This window comes from Bicyclus anynana, chromosome 11 (genome assembly GCF_947172395.1).
Source record: "Bicyclus anynana chromosome 11, ilBicAnyn1.1, whole genome shotgun sequence".
NCBI classification, from domain to species: domain Eukaryota; kingdom Metazoa; phylum Arthropoda; class Insecta; order Lepidoptera; family Nymphalidae; genus Bicyclus; species Bicyclus anynana.
In genome coordinates, this window is record NC_069093.1 from 17,056,707 (window position 1) to 17,072,275 (window position 15,569).

Sequence of the window (15,569 nt, forward strand, 5' to 3'; positions counted from 1 at the left end):
GAAAAATGCCAGATTTAAAGACCTTGTCTAGAACGCCCTTAATTTTTTCCGGGATTGTCTCTACCGCGATTTTGACCACTTCGGGGTAAATGAGGTCGGGCCCTGGAGCCTTTTTTAATTTCAGGCTTTTTGCAGCTGACTTGATCTCTTCTGTAGTCACTTCAACTGTTTGAGAAGCATCTTCTGCAATCCGGCAGAAGTCGTCGTGAATAGGAAAAAGGACATCGACCGCTGATCTAATCAGTGCCATATTTAGACTTGGGGGTTGTCGTCGCAATTTATTGGTGACTATTCTGTAACCCAAGCCCCAAGTATCTTTGTCTACTTCTTCGCAAAGTTCTTTCCACTGTTTTTCTTTCGACTTTGATATAGCCAGTTGTAGAGCTATTTTTGCGGACTTGTATTCCTCTCTAAGTCTTATTTCTTCGTCGTTTTGTTCCTCTTTGTTGGAGATGTTTATGTACTTTTTTCGTCTCTGGCGAGTGTATTTTCTCCGGCATTTGGTGCAGAAATCTCTCTTCTCTCTTATTTGCTCATTCCACCAGTATACCGGTGCTTTCTTACGTATTCCTTTCTTGGGCATAGCTTTTTCGCACGCCTTCGTGGTGCTGTCTATTAGTTCAAGTGGTGTACTAATATTTTCTTCCTTTAGGAAACTTTCCAGAACATTTCGGTCCATTTTATCTAACCTCCAGCCTGGTGAAAAACTTGATACCGGTTTTATTTCCATTTGAAGTATGTGGAACTTTATGTATAGATGTCCGCTCAAGCTGTCATCATCCAGTACTTGCCATTGTGATACTCTCTGTCTTAGGCTGGGGTTGACAATGGTGATATCTGGAGTTGATTTCTTAGCGCCTCTTCGGAAAGTCGGAGCTACTCCTTCGTTGGCAATGATCATGTCTGCACTCGCGAGAAGCTCCATTATTAACCGTCCTCTAGCATCTTCAGATTTTTTTGACCAAACATGTGACGCTGCATTGAAATCTCCTGCTACAAGTATGTCTCCTCGCTGGGACTCAATACTTACAAACAGTTCACCTATATCCTTTTCAAACTCTTCAAAGGCATAATTTGGGGAGAAGTAACAGCTGTATACTGTAAGCCCTTGTAATTTCACAGCTATGAAGCCATTTCCTCGGGTCACGACATTTAAGCAAATTTCTTTGTTTAGGGAGACCACTGACGCATCTCCTCTCAAGTCCGTCTGCCATTCCCGGGCTTCTGCTATCTTTTTGTTCGGTTCCGCAATTATGACGATGTCTATGTTGTGATCGTTTGCAGTCACTGCGAGCAGGTCGTGGGCAGATCGCGTTCTATCGAGGTTTATTTGTAGTACCTTCAAGACTGAGTCTGGCACTCCACTCCCTGCATTTGTACCCCGTTTTTTGGCAGTATACGCTTCCCGGGCACTAGCTGTTTAGAAGATGGACAGTTCTTAGAGCCGATTCGGTGATTGCTATTGCTATGACCTTTATCCTTACAAATAGCGCAAGATGTCTCATTTAAGCAGTCTTTTGCTTTATGGCCTACAGTTCCACAATTATAGCATTTATCGCTCCGGTCCTGGCCTGGACATCCTTTGGAAATATGTCCATATTCCAGGCACCTATAGCATCTCTGCTTTTGTACCACTAGGCTAACTGGGACTCTCATCCATCCTATTGTTATTTTATTGTCTTGCGTTAATTTTTCTGCTTCTTCCCTAGGTAGCTCGATTATGGCTGTTTTTACCCCGTATCTGTTTTCCCAGAATCTCTTTATGCGGGACTCTTTTACTTTTTGTTTGAGCGTTTCTTCTAATTCTTCTCTTTCAACCGTGATATCCATTCCTTTTATGATGACATCAGTTGTTTCTTTTAAAGCCCTCATGGTTAAGGTAGGACATAGTCCGCCCATTCTTTCTTTTACTTGTAAGACTCCTTTGTCTTGTCCCTTATCTATCTCAAGAAGAATATCTCCTTTCTTTGTTTTCCTCACTTTAGAGAAGAGGACTTCCGTCTTTCCTAGTCCCGCTTTCACCTCTTTTAATACACTGGCGTAGTCCCTCTCTTTAACTTCTACTAATAGTGCTTCAGGTCTAGCTTTAGATGGTTTCCTTTCCATTTTGGTAGCTGTTTCTTTGTCTCCCTTGTGCCTTTTACCTTTATTTGTTGGTATCTGTGCATTTTCGGAGTTCGTGTTTGTCGCCGTTTGGTTCTCCAATGCAACCTTACCAGTTTTCTTTTGAACTTGTCTTCGCTCTGGCTTTTCTACTCTTTCATCAGGTCTTTTGGTCTCTGTATGTCGTCTCTTTTTCTTTCTTTTTATTTCCTTCCATTCTGTCTCCGTACCTAGGTCGTCATCCCATTCCAGTCCTTCTGTTTCGCCTCCGGTCGACGTGTTGGTACCTTTGTCTTCTGTAGGCCCACCTCTTTTAGCTCTTTTAGGAGTATGTTCTACCTCGTCGTCCTTCTCTGCTTTCATCCTTCTAACGTCCATAATTCTACCACATACTTTTTGTAATTCTCGCAGTTTTTGTTTCACTTCGTTGGCGGTGTTCTTATAAGGCCCCTGTCTCTCTACGAGTGAATTGACAGCTACTATGTTGTCGTAAAGTCCCCTCAATAACCTATCTTCTTTTTCTTCCAGAGATTCTGTTTCCTTGCCGTTTGGTGACTTTTTTCGTTTCCAGTCACCTCTGTTTTTTGGTGTATTGGCCATTGGTGAGAAAAAGGTAAGGGGGCTCATGAAAGATACTCGAGTCCCTTCATCTCCGGTAGATATTCCGTCTTCAGTTTCAGTATCAGTCCTAGTTCGCGCATGAGTCGTCGTTTTTGGTGGCGTACGTTGTAGTAGGCCAGACCTGGCAAATGGTTTTTCACAGTTAAGCAAAACTTTGCCCCCCCCAGAATACGAGGGGCAGCCCCTATCATCGGCCGAAGCCTCCAGGGGGCGGGATTCTCCGACGCGAGAGTGCTCAGCGCCGGTACCCGCCTGGGGTATGTGTTTTTTTTGTTGTGCTTGCATGTTAATTTCTTCTCTTCTATACGTCTTTCGGTAAAACAGCCGCCCAATATGGGACAGACGCTGACCAGACAGCCGCTCGCTCCGAGTACAGACGCTATATGGATTTGTTTTGCTCCCTACTAAATTCTAGTGCTACCTAGTTTCCGGTTGCAGTTTCCGCTTTGCAACTAAGCGTGCCTCATCCGCCTTAATGTTGCCGTTCTGATAGTTAGCATCTCCGCCAACACCGCCGTTAAGGTCTTCACCTGTAGCCCTAGGCAGGGGACCGCGATATTCCCCGCAGTACTGGGACCCCCTCTGAACTTCGCCATCACAAGAGCCGGCCTACTGACTCCCGTGATGCCCACCCCCGCGACGTGGACGCGCCAGAGGAGATTTGTCCAAGTGAAGCACAGAAAAGATGTCTCTGTCCTTCCTTGGACCGGGCTAACGGTCTTGTATGAGCCCAAGACCGAGGGCTGATCTATCAGAACATGGGAGGACAAAACTTTCAGCTTTTAAAAAATGTGGATGGTCTGGCTTTCGCTCGTTCATTCGTGGTTAGTTCTACAAAAATCCAATTATTAACTTCCTGGCCTAGTTTCCAGAACCTACTATTACTAAAAACCACGCGAGTAGCACAAAGAGGTAATTCAAGAAGATATTATTAATGAGCGTTAATTAATGTTTACAATTCATTACATCTCTTTCAGGCAATTTATCGCGAGAAATTTCATACTGGCTGTTCGTGTAATAAGAAATTTCGTTAATTATATTGATTAGGCTCTCATTACTTATTCCTTTCATGTTATACTCAAACTCACATACTTCAACTTTAATCTAACAAAGGTAAACCAATCACTTAATAAAATTCTAATAATTGAAAATGTCGTAATAACTACTATAGGTAATATTACCTTGGTCTCACTAGAACAAAAACAAGATGTCCAGATTCTATTCTCTATCATATACGAGTACTCATACGTACATACCCGTTTATAGGTCACAAGTTTTATTTTTATTTCGCTTTACTTCAATCATGCCTGGTGGACAGCAATGTTGAGCTCTAGGTTGGAGCGAGCTTGTCTAGAAATGCCTATTCACTCTTGCCTTGAAGGTGCACAAATTATCAGTGTTAGGAAACACAAAAGGCGGAAGGGCAATCCACATTTTCACTGTTCTTATTAGAAACGTCGATGCGAAACGTTTTGTGCGAATCGACAACAAAAAGATGACAATTTTCACGGTATCTGGCTGTTCTGTGGTAGAATGGGAAGGACTAGACTGAAAGAGAACTGAGATCATGTGCGCACTCTTCGGTAAATAACTGAAAGACAGGCAACGTTACGTCGCTGTTGCAATATTTGCAGATTCGTTCCAGTCAAAGATTATGATACGTCTAGCTCGAGGATCAACTGAGTCTAATGCAGAGAGATGATATTTAGCACACCCATCTCACAGGTGACTGCAGTATTCCTCGTTTGTGAACTGTGCATGTGCCTGATATAGATGAAATCTTAATGTACCCCGCACCGGAAAGCGCAGTGTTGGCTAGTTGCAGGGAGCCCCTGGATACTGGCGGCATTTGTGCTTTGGAGTCCATGCACGAGGCATATGTCCAGCACTGTACGTCTATCAGCTGATAATGATGAACGATTCCTTCTATATCTGTACTATATGGACATAAAGTTTGTGGTGTTGTAGGAAGTACTCTCTGGATCTACTGAACCGATTTTTTAAATTCACGTTATTGCCACGTTATTTGTAAGTGTCATATATATTTTATCCCCATATTCTCATTGGAGCTACGCGGGTGAAACCGAGGGACGTCGGCTAGTTAATCAATTAAGTAGGTTGTTTGTATAATTTTATACCATTAGTTTTGCTGATGTGTTCAGTAAAATATTAAATGTATTTTTAAATCCTTTCTCGCTCTACTCCTCGGTGGGTGCTTTTACTCTGTTATTTGTTTCAAGGCTCTCCAACGAAAGGTAGTCTGCAATAAAAATATTTTTTAATAGAAAATGAAACGGTGGGGAGATCAATTTTACTGGTTTTTCTAGTAACATTGTAAAAGCTTTTCTTTTAATTAAATATAAAAAGCTTTTAAATAATGTAATAAATCTTAAAAATTTTTTTGGTTTTAAAATTTTTTGGTTGTAAAATTATTATGTATGTATACACTTGGTCACACTTATCAAGTACTGATAATGATCTAAATGAGTGAAGAGTTTTGAATTTGAACTAAATATTCTTGAGATTCATTTTCTATTTAAGAAAGTTAAAAAATATATAGAAAGAACCTCACTTAATTAAAGAATACTAAAATACTTAGTTTTAAATTTTTTGGTTGTAAAATTAATATATGTATCGTACACTGAGAGGAGACTCGAGCTCAGCAGTGAGCTGAATATGGGTTGATAATGATGACGATGACATGTAAAATGGATAGAAGATGTGTATGGAAATTTCTTCACTCTTAAATTTGGAATAGGAAAATATATTTTGTTACATACTCGTATTACGTTGTAATGACGATGGTAAAATATTAAAAAAAATAGAACATATTGAATTATAAACCAAGGCACTGCGGTTTCACGTTTCTTCGTAGTTAGGTACATCCCATTTCTGTGGAAAAGTAGCATAAGTGTGTAATTCACAACAACACCAACACCCATTAACACGTGATTAAACCAATTTTCATCCAGAAACGAGGAGCACATCAGAGTTAAGTGAGTTACAAACATTCAGAAGCTATCACGACAAGTGTAAACAAAATGTATGTTACCGATTCTGTTCTGATGCGTCACGATACGACACGTCAGACAAATATAACTCCGCCTTTAATCCATCTAATATTTGACATTTATAATATTTGTAAGATTTAGGTATGTTATCATCAAGGGTAAGGTTTAACACGGGCCCTTGCTTGTTCTGATGAAAGGGAAAGCTTACACGAGTCGTATAGTCCGTCATCTGTCGGGACACACCCCGCGGGCCGCGCTAAGCGATGTAATCCCTACGGACGAGTCCCAGTGTTAACTAGATCTCTGGACCCGCATTGATAATAACGGGCCTGTCCGACCCAGTTGTACAAGCGTTGCTTTATGTTAGAAAGGTCTTGAGATTTTTAAATTTCAGGTCAATTTCTTCATATTGTCAAAATCGACTGTCGACTGGAAACACGAGAAACTCGAATCACTTTGACAATCTGAATCTTGAACAATGTAGCAACATCATTGACTACTGGCGCAGGAGTTTCAGTTAGGATTGTTTCCTTCTACACCTATATTTGCGTGGTATCCTTGCTTTGAATGATTGTCGCAGTTACAGAAGTTCAAATGTTGGTCCTGTCAGTAGGTATATTAAGTTCCAGATATTCTAACGTCCTTTTAGCAACGGCTTTCAAGCACGACAAAAACTTTCAACGAAAGTTTCATCGAGTCTTCTGTTTAATGTTTCATTATGAAGCACAATTCGTTCATATAAACTTAATGACAAAGTTTTAGCTTTGGTGAAACTGTTGGAGTGTCAGCAATGCAATTATATTATTTTTCTACAAAGCTATTCATTTCTACAGGTCGGTTGGTAATGTTCATTACCACACGGGTAAATCATAGGTGCTACAATCATTTTTACACAGTTCCATGGTTAAATGGCTTGGCATTGGCATGGCTTAAAAAATTCAGGTATTTTTTAAGTCTTGGCAAAGAGTTTTTATGTCAGAAAAGTGCTCAACAGTGTGTCAGTGTTATGAATAAAATTAACTTTGTGAGATAAAATATAATAAAAAACATTTAATTCTTTAATTTTAATAATTTTGACATTTATCTGTATCAGAAACAAAAAAATATTAATTTACTTTATTAGTAATACTGGCTGTTTTTGGTGTATCTTGTCTAAAACAAACGCTGGTGTGCGCACTTCGTTATCTGTGCAAAAATGACAAGCGTATCAAAATGTCATCATAAACAGGCATAGATGCAAATTGATTTTCAGAAAGTGTGTTCAAAGTGTGTTTTCTCGCAAATGTGTTATAAAACGTCGTAATCGACATACGTGCAATTTGATAGTTACAGCCTTTGCTGTCTCGCCTTTGGCTCGAGCTGCAATTTCGCCTCGGCTGTAATTTTCAACTTACTGCACTTATATCATAATGTACTATTAATTTACATCTGCCTGTGTATACAGCTACCTATAATAATCAACCGCTTTTATGATAAGGGAGTTTGATGACATAGGTTATAGGTATGCCTCTCTGTATCTTTAAAACATTAGTGCGTTTCTACTGCTGACGATCCTTAACTTTACACACACAAACACAATGTCCCGTCACTCACAACTATAACCAAAGCAAATCCCTCATCATAAAATAGAACGTCTTTAGCTCATCATGCTTATTACGTGTGCGGTAAAATAACTTTAAAAACATTAATTCTGCATATTAAATTATATGTACCTACTCGTAGAATTAGCATAACGAAACCCGTGAAGTAGGTACACCCATGGCTCCGCGTCGTCCGGGAGAAAAGTTCCGACTGGAAACACGAGAAACTCGAATTTCGCTTTCTCATATCGAAGTCTTTGTAACTAAACGATATATCGAACCTTAGATATGCAATAGGTATACATAGAGACGTGTTTTGTTAGCTAATTAGCTAAATGTGGATAATAGGAACCCGTACACAGTAAATAGTTACAGTATTACACAAGACTTTCGTCCTCCCTTAGACCCCCTTAATCCGGCCATGTCGCAAAATCCGTTCTTAGCGTAACTATAAACTATCCCTTAATACGTCAAGCGGTTTTCGATATATCGCGATGAGTGGCCTTTCGCTTTTATATATTGAGATTATTTACAATTATTGTAAGATACAGTTTCGATTTATCGCGAAAATATTACTAAAAGGGGGTGAAATAGGGGTTGAAAGTTTTTTTGTGCAGCATGTGGTGCATGGCTTACATGGTGCATTTTGCATCTCAACCTTGTGGTATTAATAAAGTATAAGTAGTATACTTGAAAGCTACGAAAAAAAATCATTTTTCATGATATATTTACAGAAATTAATACATGATTGGTATAGCCGTAAAGGGTAGGTGTTAATGAAAGTGAATGGAGCTTAACTTTCTCCCTGAACCTCAGGGATGTTACACTACCAACTTTTCCCGACAAGTTCCGACTGTCGAATAATTGTTGGAAGGAACGATTAGGTGTAGACACTTATACTCCACGACTCACTGAGCCACAAAGCATCAAAGTAGAACTTATTATAGTATTAGAACACTTTGTGCATCTTAGTTTTTCTATATCGGTGTTATCCGTCCTACTTTTTTTTACCTACCCGCTTGATGTTTTACTCGGGAATTTTCAGTTCCCGTATAAAGGACGCGCATTACTTTTGTGTAAAGCAATTTTGTTAACATTTTGTATAATGCCTCGAACATTATTTTTCTTTCCATTTTCATTTTTCAACGAGTCCATGCATATTGCTAATTAAAATTTCACGTCCTAATGGATGAAGTTTTCTGTATTATTTAATACTGGTGTTACTGGCTTCGAATTTGGTGTTTCGTTTTTATCTTGTACTAGCTGACGCGGTTTCACTCGCGTGGTTCTTGTTCCCGAAGGAATACGGAGATAATATATAGCCTATAGCCTTCCTCGATAAATGGGATAGCCCATTTAACAATTTAACGCTAAAATAATTTTTCAAATTGGACCTTTAGTTCCTGAGATTAGCGCATTCAATCAAACAAACAAACAAACTCTTCAGCTTTATAATATTAGTATAGATGCCTAAAATGCGTTTGACATTGGTAAAAATTGAAATAAGTTTTGATTTGAAATAATTAATATGCAACAATATTAAAAGCTCAAATTATTTTTTTTATTTGATCATTATGGGGCTATTAACAAAATAAATAGTGATATTACTTCTTTGAATAACGTTTGATTGTGATTTTGTTACCATAGCATAAATTAATTTTCTTGTTTCCACAAAATTAGTGAAAATGTTTTTTTTTTTGTAGATTTTACGACTGCCTTTTGCGCCATTTGCGGCGTTTGCGCCATTTCAGGCTCCATCGTCTCCAGCGCGCGCTGCTATTGCAATCAAGTTTTAGCGGACACTCGGAATCAGAATAACAGAATAAAAAGTTTCAAGATATCGGAACAAAAGCTTCACGAGGAAATATTTCAAATCCTTTGTAATGCTCTTTTCTTTAGAATATAGGTTGCTTCCTACTTAATATTTTTCATGATTTAAAATGTACCTTCTCATATTTTTAGTGCTGTAGCTGAAATTTTATATAATACTTAAAATTGTTCTATTTTGACGACTTTAAATTTGCTTCTGTAGGAGATAATATACACGGTTTTTTTAATTAAGGTAAACACTAATATAAAAAATGCATAATTTGTGTCTATGTCTATGTCTATGTCTGTTACTCCCTCATACCACAACTACTGAATCAATTTTTCTAAAATTTGGAATGGAATTAGAATATACCACAGATTATCAATTTTTTTTTAAAAAAAAAAGGAAAAGTCGCAGGAACTTAGCGTGACACGTATAACATTTAGGTATTCTCATAAGTTTATATCTTCCCTTGGTAACGTTAAGTTTAAAATTTCATAAATTCTAAATTTACGCATAAATTTACCTGAACTTAACCTGTTTTCTCGAGACTCACTCAAAAAGACGTTATGTTTCGCTAGATGTAATATTCAGGAGCTGCGGGCTATTTCTTCAGCCGGAGCTTTTAACACTCATTTGTACATAAAGAATTCATAAAGCGCCATCAACGATACACTAAACGCAAGATGTTAGCTGAACAATTTAGTGTAAGTTAAAAAATTTAAAAAAGTATAAACGATAACGAAAAGTAAGCTATACTGACAATTTTTGTTACAAATATTCTTTTTCGAAATGGGGAAATGCTGATCTTTAAATTGTTTTTTTCGTTTTACGTATTACATACCTTCTCTTGTATGGATGGAAAATGTGGATGTGGATTAAATTATAAATTTTTTAAACGTTTAAAGAAAAAACATCAGTTGTGTTTATGTTAATTAACCGCGTATGAACAACGGAAATGCTTGCAGAAAATAATACAGAATTACTCACGCTTTAGAAAAACGTGAAATTCTTTTTAAAATCAACTTGGAATAAAATAAAAAGACGGGACGACGATCGCTGGACTAGATATAATGTGCGCAAACAGAATGTATTTTCAGTCAATTCAGTATTTTTAAATTGGGTCGCTGTGAATGGTACATTGAACGGCTTGCACACAGCTAAGTTTATGTAGTATTGGTTATGTTGTGAAAATATGTCATATTTCTCCAAAATCGAATGCACATCGATTGAAATCACCAAAAAAATTGATGTACAGAAAATTATCGAAATATTGATCAGTCTGTGTCTTCACGATAATCTTCTCAACAAATTTTCATGTAGTATTTGCACAAATCACAGCCTAAAGCAATAAATAAGCTTTGTTATTTTATATGTTGTTGTATGTATGTACTTATAACGGTAATCTAAATTTCTCGTAAACGTTAAAATAATAAATCAAATGAAATAAACAAACTCCTAAAGCCTTTAAAGTAATGTGTTTTTTCATACTATAAATATTTTAATTCAATACTTAATTAAAATAAAATTAGATTTTGCTCTCTTGTGAAAAGTAATGCCTGGCATTTCTAGTATTTACATTTTTCTCAGTTTCCAATTTCCATTGCTACGGAAAACTAGGATGCCGTACTCGTTTCACACAGCACATCTAGAGTTTGTATATCAACGGGCGTCACAGTAACCCCGTTAGGCTAGCTAAGAAAAGTAATGAAATTACATTTTAGAAGCTCAAAGATGCGTAGGTACACCTGATGTTATAAGAATTTTTAATAAAACATTTTTTTCTCTAAATTAGAAGACAAGGCTCAGTTTCAGTCAGACAAGGTTTTGTTACTTGAAAAACATAACTTGAATGTGTTTCAAGTAACAAACGAACACAAAATAAACCATGTTTCATAGTAATAATAAGCATAATTCATTTTTACAAAAAACTCTTGCACGAACTAAAATAGGTATTTGAATTTAGTCAGAGACGATGTTTTTAAACAGTTTTGAATAGTTATATTTCATACAAAATGTGTACTGTGCCCACGGAATATTGAATAACCTGGAATTTGCTTTTGTCATTTATTGTTTTAAACATTCCGATCACTTTATATCCGTATCGTTAAGTATTATTGTAAAATATTGGTAAAAATTTTTACGCTGGTAAAAATTTATCAGTAGATTGTGTTGGAAATCATACTACTATTGTAACCCACAATTCATCATCATCATCATCATATCAGCCGATGCACGTCCACATTAAGGACATAGGCCTTTTGTAGGGACTTCCAAACATCACGATCCTGAGCCACCTGCATTCAGCGAATCCCTGCAACTCGCTTGATGTCGTCTGTCCACCTAGTGAGGGGTCGACCAACACTGCGCTTACTAGTGCGGGGTCGCCATTCCAGCACTTCGAAAACGTTTCATTTATCGATGGATGGTGGATCTTGGTTTTTCGAGCAAAATCGAATTTATATTAAAAAAAAATAGATTTGAATAGAGCTCTTAAAGAGTAAGCTTTAGTTATTATTTAACTTGTTTAGTGCAAGAAAACAGTGTTGTAGTACTAAATAAAAGTTTACTATATTTAACCGTTATTAAAATCTATCTTCTTATAATACAAACACATTAGCGTAAGTCTTCATATATGAGGATACGCGGGCCTCGCCCCCGTGTTTCTTCTATTGCTAAAGCGTTAGCTTTAGCGTTCTATGCCCCACAGCCACGGACACAGATAAACAAACCCAAAGATACACGGTCACCCAGATACACAAGGCAAAATCGTAACACTCCTCGTTTGCGTCGTCTAATAAATATAAAGTTTCATCACACGAGAACACACAATACACAATATCTCCACGTCTCAACAAATTCCCGGCCGGGCTCAGCCCGCGCTTACACTGCTAATTACTTTTGAATGCAACGGAGCGAAACTTAAACTGCTTTGATACTCAGCTTAATATCTTGGCTTTTGTATACGTTCGTACTCAAGCAGATAATATTATTATATATATTATGCTATATTTCAATGCTATTTTTAACAAAAAAACGTCATTCAGTAAAAAGACTGGCCTTCAATGTCTCTGTATCTCTAAAATTCTATAGTATAGTTCCTTAAATTACTTGTTAAAAGGTAAAAATCTTAACCTTAGTTCACCAAACTTCTTTGAAAAGGTGAAAAAGTTACCTATATTTAACTCCTATAATAAAAATTTTAATACACTAAAAATGGAAAAATAATAAAAATTTTAATAAAAAAAATACAACCGACTTCAAAACCTAAAAACGTACCCACTAAACTAAAAAGTGAAAAATAACATCATAATATGTTCTACCTGCTAATCAGTATGAAGGCGGTGCTAAGCCGGTGATGTATTAATTCAAGCCATGTGAGAATATCTTATAGATTTAGATTTTGCAGACAGTGTTGTTTCATGTGGTCATGTCAGAAATGGCTTAAATTAAGACAACACCGGCTAAGCACCGCCTTCATACTGATTAGCAGGTAGAACATATTATGATGTTATTTTTCACTTTTTAGTTTAGTGGGTACGTTTTTAGGTTTTGAAGTCGGTTGTATTTTTTTTATTAAAATTTTTATTATTTTTCCATTTTTAGTGTAAAATTTCATCTCAAACGAATACATCAGACCCCTAATGACAGTCACAACCCATCTTGGTGCAAAATTCTCAGCAATACAAATTAATCAAGCCCAAGCACAAGGTAGCTACCGTACACCGTTAAGGAGTTCCCTTAATTGACCTTGGTCTTCATCATCAGACCCCTAAAAACTGACACAACTCATCTAGGTAGAAAGTTCTCAGCAATACGAATTAATCAAGGCCAAACTCAAGGTAGTTACTGTAAACTGTTAAGGAGTTCCCTTAATTGTCCTTGGTCTTCATCACCAAACCCCTAGATGACAGTCACAACCTATCTATGTGAAAAGGTCTCATTAATACAAATTAATCAAGCCCAAACACAAGGTAACTGCTGTAAATCGCCGAGGAGTTCCCTCGTCTGTTTTATGGCTCCATCATCAGATCGATTTTAAACCTTCATGAAATTGTAGTGCTTAAAAGTACTAAATGGAAAAGTATACGAACACACTAGACACTCATATAATTTTCGAAAGTTCCCCTCAATTTCTCCAGGATTCCATCATCAGATCTTGACATGATGGCAATGGGACCAAATGGGGACTATACCGTTTCAAACAAAAAAAGAATTTTTGAAATCGGTCCAGGCGTTTTTGAGTAATCGGTGTACATACATAAAAAAAAAAAAAAATACCGACCGAATTGAGAACCTCCTCCTTTTTGAAGTCGGTTAAAAACAGAGGAGGCCTGTCGATGTTAGGAGGCATGCAGGCAATTTATTTCTGTCATGAATATTTAGTGAGCATGTTATGAACATTAGTTACATAGTGATAGTTCATTAATGTTTCAAGTCCTGCTTTTCAGGGCTACATCACATACTTACGACACGATATCGTATCTTAACACAATGCGATATGACGTCCATACTCTCTACTACCTACTACCTACAATGATCCTAAATTCAATTCATCTGTGGCGATATATCATGGCATATCAAGAAATTACTATTATACGTATATTATTTGTTAAAGCATCTTGAAAATTTAAAATAATACATTACAAGTTTTGTGCAACCTATGCAACCTATAGTCAGCTATAATTTATTTATTAATTTTTAGATAAATATTATAATTTATGTACATATTCATGACGTCGCTTCACATAATTTGTACTGTATTATGTTGCTATGCTCTTCTCGGACCAAGGCGCCTTTGGAACCCTTGTAACTTTAATTTTATTAGATTAAAATAAATTATGACATACCTAATCCTGACCTTTCAAAAGTGCTTGTAATCTAACTACGCCTAATTAAAATAAATGAATTTTGAATTTCATACGTACGACATCCATACGACTCACAACGTATGATACGACATCGTGTCGTATGTATGTGTTTGTCTCGTATATTGCATAATATTGTAAACAGCTCGTTTGAAACAAATTTAATTATTTATCGACAATCTTCTCAAAAACATTTTTGTGGCATTGGTTTTGTGAATTTAAATTTACGATACCTGTTGAAAAATAATATTGAATTACTTTTGCTTTATTTAAATGAAATATTCGGAGTTACACTAAATATAATAAATTAAGGAGTTCATGGTATGAATGGAATTGATAGCACTCAACTATTTCGTTATTTTAGTTTATTTAAAACGTACTTACGATTAATATTTTCTGACACCCCGCGGCTTGTAGTTCCCGTACCCGTGAGAATACGGGGATGAAAAATAGCTTATAACACTTACAAATAATGTGGCTTTATAGTGGTTAATGAATTTTCATAATTACTTCAGTAGATCACCTTACAATGCCACAAATTTTACCTCTATGTAATATTAGTATAGATTATTGAATCGGCTAACTTAACTTGATATCTCCCGAGGAAAAAGATGGTGTATCAGTAACACCCTCAGACCAATTATAGAAGAACCTGTATCGTACTCATAGTCACGAACAAAATTGTCTGTCATTTTCTGAAGAAAACGAGCCTAGAATTAGAAGTTTTTGCCCGTTTTTTACACCAATCAATTACACAGAAAGGTATTTTTACGGAGCTCTTTAACCGACTAACACGATTACAACTATTTAACATCGATTATAAAGAGACAGTTTTTATAATCGCATTAGATCATATACTTTGACAGAAAAGTAACGTCTAGCGAGGCAGGTCCTATACAATAATTGGTCTGAGGTAACGCCTGTTGAGAACCATGAAGTGTTACTGCACGACTTTGTTGTGTTCTGAAAATAGATAAACAAGTTTTTTATTCGTTGTACATTAAAACTCAATTAATTTATCCCAGCTGGTTATCCACAGAATACCACTTCAAATTATGAATAATTTAGTTTGTAAAATTATTATCGCTGTGGAGAGTCTGATACGAGAACCATATTACCAACCTAAAATAGTTCACTCTAGTCAATGAAAACTAGAATGTGATGTACTCCAAGAGGAGATTATGTTGTCAGGTTTATTATGATTCATAAAGATGGTAAAAGAAGGTCAATTTTCATATTAGTAACATCATCACCCTGCGGTATTGTTGTTAAACTGCCAAAATATGTGTTTTTTTTTATTTCAAAATCAACCATTTAATTCCACTGTCCAGTGAGAACTAATCTATACTATCTATACTAATATAATAAAGCTGAAGAGTTTGTTTGTTTGTTTGTTTGATTGAACGCGCTAATCTCAGGAACTACTGGTCCGATTTGAAAAATTCTCTCAGTGTTAGATAGCCCATTTATCGAGGAAGGCTATAGGCTATATATTATCCCGGTATTCTCACGGGAACGGGAACCACGCGGGTGAAACCGCGCGTCATCAGCTAGTTATATATAATATTATACAAAT

General features: G+C 36.5%; 1 protein-coding gene across 1 annotated transcript in view; it reads left to right on the plus strand.

Annotated features, from left to right (window-relative positions):
- The window catches only part of LOC112055372 (uncharacterized), a 41,150-nt gene that overhangs the window by 17,415 nt on the left and 8,166 nt on the right, over positions 1-15,569 (plus strand). The window lies entirely within an intron of this gene.